The sequence below is a fragment of the Scyliorhinus torazame genome, chromosome 5 (genome assembly GCF_047496885.1).
Source record: "Scyliorhinus torazame isolate Kashiwa2021f chromosome 5, sScyTor2.1, whole genome shotgun sequence".
NCBI lineage: Eukaryota > Metazoa > Chordata > Chondrichthyes > Carcharhiniformes > Scyliorhinidae > Scyliorhinus > Scyliorhinus torazame.
The window spans coordinates 146,141,814-146,158,729 of NC_092711.1; the positions used below are offsets into that span (position 1 = coordinate 146,141,814).

At 47.0% G+C, this 16,916-nt stretch overlaps 1 pseudogene; it reads right to left on the reverse strand.

Annotated features, from left to right (window-relative positions):
* Positions 1-15,027: 15,027 nt before the first annotated feature.
* LOC140417957 (josephin-2 pseudogene) lies at positions 15,028-15,561 on the reverse strand (annotated as a pseudogene).
* Positions 15,562-16,916: the final 1,355 nt, after the last annotated feature.

Here is a 16,916-nt window from a genome sequence, read left to right on the forward strand (position 1 = left end):
CAGTCCCGTGAGCCAGGCCACATCAGCATTCTTTGAATACCCAATCACACACACACTGGCATTAACCCAAACACTTACGCGGGGTGACACTCTTCATCAAGACACAGCTACATTAGGAAGAGGAGGCAAATTTTGATCCTCAGCATTTCCTGATCGCATTTTTGCAGCAGAATAATCACTTTCCTTTTAACCTGGGACCCAGCACTGACTTATCTGCTTTAGTGAAGTCCTGCCAATTAATTTATGACTGCCTTGTAAAGTCGCTTCTGGGGCCCCTCTGGGATTAGGGGCCCTGAATCTGAAGCTTCATTAGTCTCATAGTAGATCCGCCCCTGCCCTGAGAGGATCAACGTTAGGGTTCGTTCGGAGGTGGCAGCCGTTTATCGACTTCTTCAGAGAAAACTAAACTGTCAGCAGAGGCAATAAAGGGGAGGGTGGGGGTGATGGGATGGGGGGGGGGGAGGGGGGAGAGTTAGGCTATTTTGTGTCCAGAGAAGGCGGGAGCAGTGGGAGATGGAGGCATGTTTACACACTGAACTATGTTTACATTTGTATTGCTTGTTGTTATAAAAGCATAAATGCCTTAATAAAATAATTTTAAAACTTTGCCCCTCGCACCTTAAACCTATGTCATCTGGTAATTGACTTTTCCAACCTGGGAAAAAGCTTCGGACTATCCACTCTGTCCGTGCCACTCAGAATTTTGTAAACTTTTATCAGGTCGACCCTCATTCTCCATCACTCGAATGAAAACAATCCGAGTTTATCCAACCTCTCCTGACAGCTAATACCCTCCAGGCCAGGCAACATCCTGGTAAACCTCCTCTGTACTCTCTCCAAAGCCTCCACATCCTTTTGGTAATGTGGTGACCAGAATTGTAGGCAATATTCCACGTGTGGCCTAACTAAGGCTCTGTACTGCTGCAGCATGACTTGCTCAATTTTCATACTCAATGCCCCGACCAATGAAGACAAGCATGCCCTCTGCCTTCTTAGCTCCTTATCCACCTGAGTTGCCACTTTCAGTGGTATGTTTATTATAATTTCCCAATCTACCAGACAACTTGACCCTCATACCATGACAGTTTCCTTCTGCGAGAAACACCCAGATAAATTAGACAGAAGAACCCTGTAACCACCATAGCCCATCTTCATGGCAACGTGGCTGCTTTGGGAACTAAATATCTTGCAACGTGCAAACACCTTTTCATTCTGTGCTCCTCGTCAAACTTGGAACCAGGTAATCGCAACTAGCCTCAAAAATGGTCAGCCCACTGGAGGCAGAGGTGTTCGACCGGCCAGTCCAGCAGAAAGAAACCCTCCAATCATCACCATTCACCAGATGTCAGAAAGAACAAAATGCAGTCCTGGATGTCAGTGAGAGCAGAAACAATAACAACGGCGTCAACATCTGTAATTTATTGTGAACTTGTTGGAGTCACAACACGTGTGATGAATCACAAAACCCTTCCCCACATTGAGAGCAGATGAATGGTCTCTCCCCAGAATTAACTCGCTAGTGTCTCCGTAGTTGGGACGGATCATTGAATATCTCCCCTGCTCAGAGCAGGTGAATGGCCTCTTCCAGGTGTGAATTCACTAGTGTTCCTGCAGGGTGTATGGATATCTGAATCCCTTCTCTCACTAAGAGCAGGTTAACGCCTTCTCCCTGTGTGAACTCGCTGGTGCCTCTGCAGGTTGGATAACCGAGTGAATCCCTTCCCACACTGAGAGCAGGTGAACGGCCTCTCCCCAGAGTGAACACGCTGGTGTCTCTGCAGGGCGGATAACTGAGTGAAGCACCTCGCACACTGAGAGCAGGTGAACGGCCTCTCCCCAGTGTGAACTCGCTGGTGTGTCTGCAGGGTGTATGGCTATCTGAATCCCTTCTCTCACTAAGAGCAGGTTAACGCCGTCTCCCTGTGTGAACACGCTGGTGCCTCTGCAGGTTGGATAACCAAATTAATCCCTTCCCACACTAAGAGCAGGTGAACGGCTTCTCCCCAGTGTGAACTCGCTGATGTATCCGCAGTTTCGATGAAGTAATGAATCCCTTCTCACACTGAGAGCAGGTGAACGGCCTCTCCCCAGTGTGAATTCGCTGATGTATCCGCAGGACAGATGATTGAGTGAATCCCTTCCCACACTGAGAACAGGTGAACGGCCTCTCCCCAGTGTGAACTCGCTGGTGTGTCTGCAGATTGGATGATTGAGTGAATCCCTTCCCACACTGAGAGCAGGTGAACGGCTTCTCCCCAGTGTGAACTCGCTGGTGTGTCTGCAGGATGTATAACCGAGTGAATCCCTTCTCACACTGAGAGCAGATGAACGGCCTCTCCCCAGTGTGAACTCGCTGGTGTGTCTGCAGGTTGGATAACTGAGTGAAGCCCTTCGCACACTGAGAGCAGGTGAACGGCCTCTCCCCAGTGTGAATTTGCTGGTGTGTCCGTAGGTTGGATAACCAAGTGAATCCCTTCTCACACTGACAGCAGGTGAACGGCCTCTCCCCAGTGTGAACTCGCTGGTGTTTCCGCAGGACGGATAACTCAGTGAATCCCTTCATACACACAGAGCAGGTGAACGGCCTCTCCCCAGTGTGAATGCGCCGATGAACTTCCAGCTGAGATGGGACCCTGAATCCCTTCCCACAGTCCCCACATTTCCACGGTTTCTCCATGTTTTGGGTGTCCTCGTGTCTCTCCAGGTTTGACTATCAGTTGAAGCCTTTTATTTCTCACAAATATTTCTCCTTCTAGATACAAAGTCCGGTGATATTCAGTTCCAAGGAATTGAGAGACTCAGCCAGATTGAGACGTGAAGTATGAGATTTCTGTCTGTAATTCCTCCTCTTCTAATATCCTGTAAAAACAATTTACAAAAGACATCACTGTCAGTACAGGACAGAAATTCAGAACAGACAATTCCAGTTTCTAGAGAACATTCTTTCCTCTCTCATTCCCCAAAAGCTGTAAATCTCCGTCCCACACACTCTCCCTCCATTCTCACTCTGCTGTATCTAATATTCATCCTCCCAATTCTCCTGACGGTGCTGATTCAGGCTGATTGACAGATCCATGCTCACTGCTTCCTGTCCTGGACACAGAGATCATAACAAATACGAGCTGCAATTGGCCATTCGGCCCATCGAGCCTGCTCATCTATTCTGTGGGATCATTGGCCGATCTATGTCAGCGACATTCTCCGTGTTATTGACCAGAGGCTGAGTGAGCTGACTCAATATCTGTGAGCTCATGAAGCCGAGCTGTAAAACACCATGAAGAGGCTCGATGATGCGGAGGAGAGAATCCTGAACGTTGAGCAAGATGCCTCCTCGGCGGAGGCACAAATTCAATCCTTGGAAACCGGCCAAGTGATGTGGGGGACTCCTGGAGAACTTGGAGAACCGAGGGTCAGAGAAAGAACATTCGAGTCGTCGGCCTGCCAGAAGGTGTGGAGGGTGAGGCTCCCGTTCAGTTCTTCGAGGACCGGCTGCCACGTTTTCTCAAGCTGGATGTGAAGCCTGGGTGTTTCCAATTAGAAAGGGCATCAGATCCTGCCTTTGAGGCCGAGGGATAGTTTTCATCCCAAGCCTGGAATCATTCACTTCCACAACTTGAAAGATTACCAGAGGGTCCTGGAGAAGGGTCAGGTGAGGTGAGACCTGGCTCCCACCTCACCTTATAGTGAATTATGTCGCTTTATTCTGTGACCCTGAAAATTGTATCCGACAACTCCGTCAAGTCTTTCGATAATCCGACTACTGCATTGGCCTTCGCTAAATCCATGAAACGCATGAATTTGGAGGAATGGTTTGCAGCTCGGACTAACACAGGCTCTAATCCGGACTCTTTCCTATCATGGTGTTGTTGTCTGAATTTGTTATATTTTATCCTGTTGAAGGGAGTTGTTATTCTGTGAGCGCCGACTGAATGTCTTCTTCTCCTCAAGTGTTGCAGGGACTCGGATTATCTTATCTAGGGTCGTGTCTTTCTATTATTATCCAAGCGTTAACCATGGCAGAACCGAGTGGCGCCATTGCCAAAGGGTGGGTGGTGGTGGATGCAAGTCTTCATGGGTGGGTCTAAAATGCGGGATGGACATTCGATCCCCATTCCCTTGTTGGCCCTTTTCTTCTCCTCATTTTGGAGAAGGTATCCTGAGGGTAACGACAGTCTGGCCGTGGGGTTAATCCTCCGGGTCCTCAGTCTTGTTGAGAAATGTCCCCTTGGATCTATTGTGGTGGTGATTCTTTTGTATTTTTGTTATTATGGGAGGGTTTATGTGTTGTTGACTTTATCCTACTCTGGTACAGATGGGGTTATCATCAGTGAAAGGAGCAGTTTGGGGAGACTTTGGTGCCTCCGATGTAAAGTGAGTTGGAGGAGGGGGTAATGGGGGCACGCTCGATTATAGGTGAAAATCTGTTCCTGTTCTCTCTGTCGCCTAACTAATGGCGGACGTAAATCTGCAAATTTTCTCAGGAAATCTACGGGGCATCCATCACCCTATCAGAAGGAAAAAGATCCTCTCCTTTCTTAAGGAGAAAGTCGACATAGCTTTATTATAGGAAACTCATCTGGATGATGAGGAATACTTTAAATTGAGGCAGGATTGGGTGGGCCACGTTTTTTGCCTCCGTTTCATCAAGTAGCAAGGGTGTGGCGATGCTTCTTAATAAAAATATCACTTTTAAGGTTGAAACCTGCACCAAGGACAAAGGAGGTAGATATGTGATCATTAGAGGTTCGGTGAATGGAGGTGTTGTTTCAATAATGAATGTTTATGGATCCCCGAATTGCTCCCCCGAGTTCATTATAAAGGATTTTGCAGTTAGCTTCAATTAACTCTTTTGTGGTTGGTGACTTCAATTGCCACTTAAATCCTCTGGTAGATAAGCTCCCGGTTACCACCAACATCCCCACGCTGCAGGCCTGGGCGTTGGCCTTGGCTTGTAATTTGATGACTGTAGGAATTTCAGAGTTTTTGTACTCTGGGTATTTGGCGCAGTGAGGGCTAAAAGCCTGAGTTAGTGTGTGTGACTGCTGCAGCCATGTTTCTAAAATAAATCCTAGTTTGAAAGACAACTGGGTTCTGGAGCCAGAGGTGCAATTAAAGCATCGTACAAAGCGTGGGCTCATGGTAAGTTGCTTGGATGAAGGGGATTCCCTGTGGAGTTAATTAGATTTCAGCTTGGTAAGATGATGTCAGTTCTGGGAGGAGCCACGGTATCAGGCGTTTTGCATGCAAGAAGTGTTTTAGTTGAGAATTAGTTCAAGATATGAGCAGAGGTCAAGCATCTCAGTTCAGTCTGGAGCTAGATTCGCAGTTTCTTTCCAAGCAGTTCAGAAGGTGAGCTGAAACAAGCTCACATAGGCAGTAGGTAGCATAGTGGTTAGCATAATTGCTTCACAACTCCAGGGTCCCAGGTTCGATTTCCGGCTGGGTCACTGTCTGTGTGGAGTCTGCACATTATCCCTGTGGCTGCATGGATTTCCTCCGGGTGCTCTGGTTTCCTCCCACCATCCAAAGATGTGCGGGTTAGGTGGATTGGCCATGCTAAATTGCTCTTCGTGCCCAAAAAGGTTAAGTGGGGGTTATGCTGATAGTGTAGATACGTAGGCTGGAGTAGGGTGCTCTTTGTAAGGGCCGGTGCAGACTCGATGGGGTGAATGGCCTCCTTCTGCACTGTAAATTCTATGGTCCATGGTCTAAGCTGAAACAACTTCCCAAGTTTCTTCATGGTTCTGACAGGATTGAGACCTTGTCTTTAAAGTGGTGACACAAGATCTCTCTCAAAGAACATCTGTGTAAAGCAGGTATTGCTGAGGGCTAACTGTGTTTAACGGTGGATTGAGAGCTGAGATGTGTTTTTGTTGTTTGAGTGGGAATAAAGGTAGCAGTTAAGGGTATTGATTAGCATTGTTTAAGGACTAATTGTCAGCGGTTTCCTGGTGTGGTGTTAAATTTATTTTAATATTGTGTCAGTAATAAAGTTTGTTTTCATACAGCATGGCCCTATTTTTTGTAAAATCACTCCTGGAGTGAGGTATCCTTTCCTCACAGTCTTACAAAACACAAATAAAATATTGGGGTTTGTGTCCAGTATCCGAGCCACTGTTGGGGTCTGGTCCGGGATCATAACAGTGAGGAGGTGGGTTATGTGGATGTTTAGAGAACTTTGTACCCGAGAAGCAGAGATTTTACGTTTTTTCCAGCCCCACAGCAATGTCAGACTAGAATCGCCGACTTCTTTGTGCCGAGGACGATCCTCCACCTGGTGTCCTCTTGCACCACAGGGAGCATCGTAATCGCAGACCTTCCCCCGTTTGTCTGGAGTTTCTGCTCGAGGGCTCACCCCCAGGTCGAGAATGTGGAGGTTTGGAGCCTCCCCGAGTTCATTTATTATGCACTTTCAGGAAGAGTTTGAGTTCTTCCTTTTGGTTAACTCGACCCCTGGGATTTCCCCCTCCATTTTGTGGGAGATGTGTAAAGTTTATGCTCAGGGCTGATCATTTCTCACACTGCTAATAAAAGGTGCAAGATGCTGGAGAACCAGCGGCTTCTGGAGGTTTGTTTGGCGAAGGTGGAGGAGAATCATCAACGCAGTCACACTGGGGAGAGGCCGTTCACCTGCTCTCAGTGTGGGAAGGGATTCACTCAGTTATCCAGCCTGAAGAAACACCAGCGAGTTCACACTGGGGAGAAGCCGATCACCCCTCGGTGAGGGAAGGGAACGCTTGATTCATCGCACCTGCTGAGACACCAACAAGTTCACAAGTGATTACAGGGGTTGGATTCTGCTGTTATTGTATCTGCTTCAATTACATCTAGGACTGAATTTTGTTCATTCTGACAGTTGGTCAATGGGGATGGCCATCGAGTTTCTTTCTGATGGACTTGGCAGTCTCACGGCTTTGCCTCCGGTGGGTGGACGCTCTTTGAGCCTTGTTGCAAATTCCTTGTTTCAAATTTCACAAGGATCAGAGTGAAGGGGTGTTTGGAAGTGAGGCGAAAATTAGTTTGCATTTCTGTTTGGATCCTCCCAAATTATACCACATTGCCATGACAATGGGCCCTGGTGGTTACATGTTTTTGTTTAATTTATCTGAGTTTTCTTCTGTGAGAAACACCATCAGGGTGTGAGGGGCAAGTTGTCGGAGGGGGACTGGGAAACCACATTAAATGGTATAATGAGAGACAGGCAATAGCTAATATTTAAGGAATTATTATATATCTGCCGGGGGGGGGGGAGGGGAGGGGGGTCAGTTAGTTCAGTTGTCTGGATGGCTGGTTCACGATGTGGAGTGACTCCAATAGCAGGGGTTCAACTGTCGTACTGGCTGAGGTTATCCATGAAGGGTCCACCTTCTCAACATTGTCCCTCACACGAGGCCCTCTCTCCCTCTATTTCACTTTCTCCCTCCCCCTTGCCGGAACTTTGGCGCCTCTCATTTCTCATATATACACCAACTATCGATTCCTTTTGGGAACTGAAATCCAACAGGAAAAGTGATACAACCGTTGCGAACAAGGAAAGTTAAATAGTAGTAAGCCTGAGGATTGGGAACTTGTTTTAGAGTTCAGCAAAGGAGGGTCAAGAAACTGATAAAGAGAAAATAGAATTTGAGAGCAAACTGGTGAGAAACATAAAAACTGACTGGAAAAGCTCCTATAGGAATGTGAAGAGGAAAAGAGAGGGTGCAGAGGAGATTTACAAGAATGGTACCAGGGATGAGGGACTTCAGTGAGTTGGAGAGATTGGAGCATCTGAATTTTCTCTTTTTAGATCAAACAGGAATTAGGGTTGGGAATGGGGCCAATGGGCCCATTGAGTCCATGCTGGCTCTCTGTAGATCGAACCATCGCCTTGTTCTATACCTGTCATTTTATTTCCCTCAGGTCCCCATCCAATTTCCTTTTCGAAACATTCCATCATCGCTGCTTCTACCCCCATCGTAGGGAATGGGCTCCAGATGTTTACCAATTTCTTTAAATGCAAACGGGTTTCAGAGAGCACAGAAGAAGGCCATTCTACCCATCATTCCCATTAACCCCAGTACCCTGAAAGTTTATACTTCTTTCCAGAGTGTGTCCAGTTCAATTTTGAAAGCTCTCGTTGAATTTACTTCCTGCACAATTGTCAGGCTGTGAATCTCAAATCACAATAACTCGTTCTGTTTTAAATTAAATCATTTCACAATATCCTATGTTTGGTTTCTCACAAGGTATTTGAAATGGAGTGAAAGGCATGGTTGTTACACAAAACTACGACTCAATCTTTATTAATGATCATTGTGAGTGAGCCGAGTATGATATGTCCAAGTCTGGGGACTATTTCTAAAATGAAATTACATTTCTATAGCACCTTTCATGACCACAGGATCTCCTCACACATTTTACATCCAGTGAAGTGCTTTTGAAGTGTAGTCACTGCTGTCATGTGGGGAACGATTAGGTATGCCTTAGTAATAAAATTTAATTTTAAAATAATCTTCATCCATAAGTAACAAGGTCAAGGAAGCCATGTTAAACTCTAGCACATGAGTGGACTTCTAATTAAAAATGAATACTGTATAAACCAAAATGTTTCCAGAAACTGCCGAAGTAGTGGAAATTGTTTAAACTACTCATTCCAAAATTTTGAAAAGCTACTGGGTCATCATATACTGCCAAAATCTGGCTCAAGAATAAGATTCATTGGTCCATCCGATCAAAATTAGTAAGAAAGTAAGCTATTGTATTCTACAAAACTGTCTTTTTGAACTACTGTATCCTGTATTAACCAAATGTATCAATTGAAGATTACTGAATTAATTAGCTACCGATCAGAAACAGATGATTGAATAAGTAGTGAGCTTTAATTGAGTTACAGTTAATGAATCAATTGTTACGTTAAAAGACAGTTTTAATTGCTGTAAAAATGTAATGCTCACTTTCTGAGTATGTAAAGAATGTGCAATGAGGATAAATGTACTGGCAAGAGAGACCTTCAAGCTCTGATTAGCCTCAACATTTGAAACCATAAATAAGGGATTATATAGAATCAGATAAAGGGATAGTAAGAAACAGTTCTGTTGTATTCATGTCTAAAGTAATGAGAGATGAGTGGAGTTTGTATGTTCTCCCTGTGTCTGCTTGAGTTTCCTCTGGGTGCTCTGGCTTCCTCGCATAGTCCAAAGATGCGCAAAGTTTAGGTGGATTGGCCACGCTAAATTGCCCCTTAGTATCCAAAGTTTCCACAAACAGCAAATGATAATGAGCAGATGATGTGTTTTTAGTGATGTTGATTGAGGGATAAATATTGACCAGGACACCGGGGATAACTCCCCTGCTCTTCTTCAAAATAGTGGCTGGAGGAACTTTTACACCCACCTGGGGGCGGGTGGGGGGGGGGGGCGGGGGGGAGACAGGGCCTCAGTTTAACATCTTATTTGAAAGAAGGCTGTTCTGACAGTGCAGCACTCCCTCAGTGCTGGGACCAGGAATGTTGGATTGGATTTTTGTCCTCAGGTCTCTGGACTGGGATTTGATCCCACACCCTTCTGACTCAGAGGTGAGAGAGCTGCCCACTAAGCCACGGGTGACACTATAGACTATGGGTGCGATTCTCCGGCCTCGTTGCGCTCTCGATTAAGAGGAACGAGGACGCTGAACAGCGGGAAATGCCCAAAACGAGATCCGCGGCAGGCGCCAAAAAGTTTGCGATGCAACCAGCCCACTCCCCTGGGTGAAATCAGGATCTCGCCGTAGCGAGGTGAGAAGCCAATTATCACCACTTCAGCCCCATTTCTATACAATTAACAAGAGCTACCCCAGATCCAATGGCCTCCCGTCATTCAGCGGCCTCTTCAGCAAGTGCTCACACTGGCGCCGAATAGTATTTCTTTTGAAAAGCTGAAACCAGTGTCATGTGAGAGTACCTTTAAGAAATGAACCTTTAACAGATTAAGCTGATCATATTACTGAAGTGATGTGACAGGGAGGAGCTGAGCTCACTTCTGCTTTTGGTTTCAGTTTGAGAAAGCAGCTTGGATGTGTCTGTGTGTTTCCAGAGAGCTGCAGGAAGAAAAGCAAGGTGCTGGAGCTCAAGTCAACCAAGCTGATATTTCTCTCCCACCCAACAGAAAATATATATATTCTGTGACCTGGTGTGTTACTGTTTTGAAGGTTTGAAGTCTTTTGGATGTTTGAAGGAACATTTTGAGGGATTATTTCGTGTTGTATTATTTTCGGGGTTATCTTTGAAATAAGGAGTGTTAAGGGATCCAATGTTTATTTAAAAGGTTAAGTTGAGTTCATAGAATAAACATTGTTTTGTGTTAAAAACCACATGTCCATAATTGTAATATCACACCTGGGGAATAAGCCACGTGCTTCAAAAGCAGCAATCCATTAAAGGGGGAGGTTGGTTGAACTCCATGATACGTTTTGAGGTTCTGAAAACACTTCTCCCATAACACCAGGCAGAAGGACTCCTGTGGTGAGCCGAGGTGAGTAGCCATCTTTGCTCACAGGCAAAGAGCCCAGGGGCGCTGGGCATGCTGCCCCAGTACTCGGGGGGGGGGGGGGGGGGGTGGGGGACCTTCTGCAGGGGTGGGTCACCAAGGGGTGAGGATGGCTCTGGGGGTGGCAACTACATGGGAACCACCATGCCAACCCCTGGATCATGTGTTCCCATTCCAGAGCCAACCCTTGTCCCTGCCCATCTGCCCCAACGACCACCGATAACCCCACCGACTGCTGAGGCCTCTGGCTGTGTGGCTGAAGGCTATTGCTGATCGGGAATTGACAATCGTGAGCCCTTCACAGATGCCCAGAGGATTCCCGTGGGTGGGCAGGCCTTGTAGCATGTGGGAGTCATTGCCTAGCATTGCAATCAAACCTTGATGCCTGGACACTGCGCCTGAACACTGCAGGAGACAAGAGCATACACGCAGCATCTGCACACCCAGGGGATGGGACAGAGCCTCAGGGACGTCCACGGCCAGAGGGTGGGTGGGTGCCACGTCAGGTGGGGGGGGGATGCCTGGAGAGATGGGCAAAGGGACCAGGGGTCAGCCCGCATTGCAGAAGAAAGTGACAGAGGCATCATAATGTCATAATGTTTGTGCAAAGAGGTATTTATTGTGCTGTACGTTATCCCACTCCTGGTGGCGTGGTGCCCCCCCCCCCCCCACCCCTGCGCCCAGTACCCTCGGTGATCCTCGCCGTGCCTGGCCCTCCGAACTCTAACACTATGTCTGGCCGTGACCAACGTTGACAAAGCTGCACGGGCGTGACTGACACTCATTCAAGTGTCTATCTGAAACCGCGCACCAGGGAATGAACGCAGGCGGACCATTTTGGTTGAAGCCACGCTAACGTGACTGACGGATTCGAAGCCGCGGAGGTGGGCCATCGCTCACTCGAGCGTCTGGTTGAAGCTGCACAGGTTGTTGAAGCCATGCAAGTGGGCCAATGCTCACTCGAGTGTCTAGTTGAAGCCGCATAGTTCACTGAATTTTCTTTCCCTTTGTCTATTTGTTAGATTTCTTTCTCCATCGCATCAGAAAATAAATAAATAAATATTGCCGAATACAAAAAGAAAGAGAATGTTCCGGGTTCTGATTGAGGAGCCGTGAGCTCCATCACAGGGTTCACAGCGGAACATCAATCTCAGTTAATGCAGAAAGATGGTTGGGACCCACACCTTACGGCTGGGGGACAGGAAAGCTGGCGGATGGGTCAGAAGAAGGATAGAGAACAAAACGGGTAATAATTCTGAGCAGCCTATATTTAGTGAATAATTAGACAAAGGAATGAGACAATCCAGTCCAGCCGGTGGCTGCAGTTTGCAGCAACACAGTTGGGCAGATAGGGTGGGGCCGCCCCAGTGGATAAAACACAATCACCAACCGCCCTTGGGCCGAGGATACTGAGCCTCATCTCCCTGTGGCCAGACCAATAGATACTGAGAACTGAAGGAAAAGGAGAGACATTTAGTAAACCCACAGGGTAAGACTAATCCTGAAGGAACACAAATTTGCTGAGGAATGGCAATGATGTCACTTTACCTGCCTGAAGACACAGGAAACTAAGCGATAAAATGAAACAATTCAGCTGGACAGCTGGAAACGAAATACAGGCTTGTGTCTCAAAGAAAAACTCCGTCTGTGAAAAAGCATTTTTGCAAACTTTAAACCAAGGCCTTTCAGAGCAAGTAGATAAGGACAAGTACAGCTCCTCCTGCGATTACCAAGGGGGAGGCTGCCCTAAACATTACAGTCATATATTCTCCCCTCCCTTGTTCTGGCGAGTTAGCCACAGTTATAGTTAAAAATGTAACAAATGAATTTACTGTTCCATTTGAGATGCTAATAAGAGGTTTTTTATTGTGTTTAGTTCTAAAAAAATGTTTACAATTAGTTTGGATGGGAAACTAAACTTCATCTAATGTGAAACTCTGATTTGAATAAAATTCCAACCGCTTGGATTTAAGAGATAGGTTTGAAAGTAAGTAACCCATGTTTAGGTCAGTCTGTTCCAAAACAAATATAATACGCGTTTGGCAGCAATCCAATTTTAACTCCCCAGTACATTTGGGTGATAAAAAATGTTGAGAGTGAGTTTTAAAAAAGATATTTTTTTATTCTCCTCTTTTCTCCCAGATTTACACCCAACAATAATCAGTAACAAATATGTCAATCCCCATATCAATAACAATGATCCCATCCTCCCACCAAACCCCAAACATTAGCTCGCATGTTCACATAAACAAATGACAAAAAGGCATCAGGAATCACCCATAGTCGCCATTAACACACACAGCCCCCCTCCCCCCTCCCCAACCCTCCCCCCCCAACTAACAAAGAACAAAGAACAAAGAAATGTACAGCACAGGAACAGGCCCTTCGGCCCTCCAAGCCCGTGCCGACCATACTGCCCGACTAAACTACAATCTTCTACACTTCCTGGGTCCGTATCCTTCTATTCCCATCCTATTCATATATTTGTCAAGGTGCCCCTTAAATGTCCCTATCGTCCCTGCTTCCACTACCTCCTCCGGTAGTGAGTTCCAGGCACCCACTACCCTCTGCGTAAAAAACTTGCCTCGTACATCTACTCTAAACTTTGCCCCTCTCACCTTAAACCTATGCCCCCTAGTAATTGACCCCTCTACCCTGGGGAAAAACCTCTGACTATCCACTCTGTCTATGCCCCTCATAATTTTGTATACCTCTATCAGGTCGCCCCTCAACCTCCTTCGTTCCAGTGAGAACAAACCGAGTTTATTCAATCGCTCCTCATAGCTTATGCCCTCCATACCAGGCAACATTCTGGTAAATCTCTTCTGCACCCTCTCTAAAGCCTCCACATCCTTCTGGTAGTGTGGCGACCAGAATTGAACACTATACTCCAAGTGTGGCCTAACTAAGGTTCTATACAGCTGCAACATGACTTGCCAATTCTTATACTCAATGCCCCGGCCAATGAAGGCAAGCATGCCATATGCCTTCTTGACTACCTTCTCCACCTGTGTTGCCCCTTTCAATGACCTGTGGACCTGTACTCCTAGATCTCTTTGACTTTCAATACTCTTGAGGGTTGTACCAATGAACTAATGTTCAATGTTATCCAGTTCTTGAAAGTGAATAATGAATAATGCCCATGAATTGTAGAACCCCTCCATCCTTCCCCTCAGTTCAAACTTAACCTTCTCAAGAGTCAAGAATTCCAACTGGTCCCCCCGCCACGCCAGGGCACAGGGTGGAGAGGCTGCTCTTCAACCCATCAGGATTTGCCTTCGGGCGATCAACGAGGCAAAGGCTACAACATCTGCCTCCGCACCCGTTTCCAACATTGGCTGGTCGGACACCAGAATATGGTTGGAGTTCTGTAAACATCTTCCATGACCAAAAGGGGGAAGTGTTGGAGGGCATTTTGTGATACTGGACTATGATATAAATTATAGGTGGCACTGTAACTACATCTGTGCTCCCATATTACTTTTAAATAGTTCTGATAAAACAAAAGGTACTCATTGGCTTAGTTGCATGTTTAGAAGAGGCAATTTGTAGAAATAGATAGTGTATACACAATGCTGTTAACATCAGAAAAGACACAAAATGGCTGTTAGCTATTTTGTGAGATAAAATGGCTGAACAAGCCACATTCCCTGTAAACTGTCTCATGAGACCCAAGCGTGGGTATGTAGTGAGAGTGTCCCAACAGCCGCTGATAACAGCTTCACAGAACAAGACTTGCAATGTATCCTTGATAAGCTCAAGGTCTAAGGCTGTAGACAGGGCACATTAGTTAGTTTTGAATGACTTCTGTATGAAGTTAGGGGCGGGTAAGACAACACCCACTTTAACCATATATGTGATAATTGGGTATGCCAGGAAAATTGATTGACTGCATGTAAAAAGTGTGACGTGAATATAGTTGATTGATTGTATGTAAATGAGAAAACAACTAATTCCGCCCCTTGAATCTGTATATTATCCCATGTGAGCTTTAGCTCAAGTGAGAGAAGGTGCTGTCACAGGCTGTGGAGTCTGAGACCTTCCCTCCCAGAATTCTGACATAATAAACTGCTTTTTTTACTTATACTCAGGTCATTGTGTGAATATTTTCACCCCTAACATTGTAATTCTTTTATTTAATGATGTGATATTCCCAATGAGAGAGTGACCTCGAGGAATTGAGCTGAGTTCTAACTGTACCATCAAGCAACATTGCACAATATTATGTATTAAAACCCCATTCCTGTTTGTTTCAGTCTGGTCAAGGAACTTAAACTATGTGACGATGGAGCAATATAGCAAATGACAGAGGCAATGATTCAATAACAGTCCTGCTGATATTGTCTCTTTAAACATTTCAAGTTCTTTTTTAAATACATTTAGAGTTTCCAATTATTTTTTCCACCTCCCAGCGCGCTGGCTTCATCCGTCACAGCTGGAGGTCTGAGTCAGCCCGCCATCGGCGGCGAGACCTTCCCCCCCCCCTCACCGCTCCCGCTGTCCGATCTCCCGTGTCTCGCGTTCAGGGAGCGAGCAGCCAGCTTCCGTCCACCTCCACCTCCCTCGGCACCACCAGCAGCAGCTCACAGGGATCCTGGGTGATCTGGTCCTGCAGGAACTTCCTCAGTTCCTCCTCATTCCCGATTGGAACCGGGGCCTTTAGCTTGGAGTCCAGGTTGGAGTAGATCCCGTTGATTTGCCTGACTGCCAGACAGTGCTTGCGCTGGATGGGGAGCGAGACAAAGCCCAGCGTCATGTTGGAGGGAATGTTGAGGATGAAGCCATGGACCCGGCTCAGCACCAAGCTGCTGAGCGACTTGCGTTTATCCCACCAAATCGCAGCGAGGCCTTGAGTTAGCAAGGCGGCCATGAGGACGTTGACATCATAGTTCCCGGTTCCTAACAAACTGCGATGTGGATTCACCAGAGAGTCGGGAGCCAGCCGGCCGCTCAGCCTGTCCAGCTGCTGCTGGGTGAAGAGGTTGTTGAGGGTGTGGAGGGCGCAGAGCTCTAGGCGCTGCTGCTCGTGGTACAGCGGAGGGGGGGGCTCCGACATCCCCACACCCGGGGGGGGGGGGGGCTCCGACATCCACACACCCGGGGGGGGGGGGCTCCGACATCCCCACACCCGGGAGGGGGCTCTGACATCCCCACACCCGGGGGGGCTCCATCATCCCCACACCCGGAGAGAGAGGACAGGCCGCTGGGTGAGTCGCCGCCAACCCCGAGGATGCGCCATTCCCGCCCAGGCCCGGACAGAGAGCCCTTTTTGCATCTTTTTATATTAAATATTTTATTTTATTGAAAATTTTTGGTCAACCAACACAGTACATTGTGCATCCTTTACACAATATCATAACAACACAAATAACAATGACCTATTTTATAAACAAAAAATGAATAAATAATAAATAACAAAAATGAAAACTAGCCCTAATTGGCAACTGCCTTGTCACAAGTAACACTCTCCAAAAATATAATTTAACAGTCCAATATATAATTATCTGTAGCAACGACCTATACATACTATACAGTATATATTAACAACCCTGAGAGTCCTTCTGGTTCCTCCCCCCCCCCCCCCCCCCCCCCCCCCCCCCCGATCCTGGGCTGCTGCTGCTGCCTTCTTTTTCCCATTCCGTCTATCTTTCTGCGAGGTATTCGACAAACGGTTGCCACCACCTGGTGAACCCTTGAGCCGACCCCCTTAGGACGAACTTAATCCGCTCTAGCTTTATAAACCCCGCCATGTCATTTATCCAGGTCTCCACCCCCGGGGGCTTGGCTTCTTTCCACATTAGCAATATCCTGCGCCGGGCTACTAGGGACGCAAAGGCCAAAACATCGGCCTCTCTCGCCTCCTGCACTCCCGGTTCTTGTGCAACCCCAAATATAGCCAACCCCCAGCTTGGTTCGACCCGGACTCCTACTACTTTTGAAAGCACCTTTGTCACCCCCATCCAAAACCCCTGTAGTGCCGGGCATGACCAAAACATATGGGTATGATTCGCTGGGCTTCTCGAGCACCTCGCACACCTATCCTCCACCCCAAAAAATTTACTGAGCCGAGCTCCAGTCATATGCACCCTGTGTAATACCTTATATTGAATCAGGCTTAGCCTGGCACACGAGGACGATGAGTTTACCCTGCTTAGGGCATCTGCCCACAGCCCCTCCTCGATCTCCTCCCCCAGCTCTTCTTCCCATTTCCCTTTTAGTTCATCTACCATAGTCTCCCCTTCGTCCCTCATTTCCTTATATATATCTGACACCTTACCATCCCCCACCCATGTCTTTGAGATCACTCTGTCCTGCACCTCTTGTGTCGGGAGCTGCGGGAATTCCCTCACCTGTTGCCTCGCAAAAGCCCTCAGTTGCATATACCTGATTGCATTCCCTTGGGGCAACCCA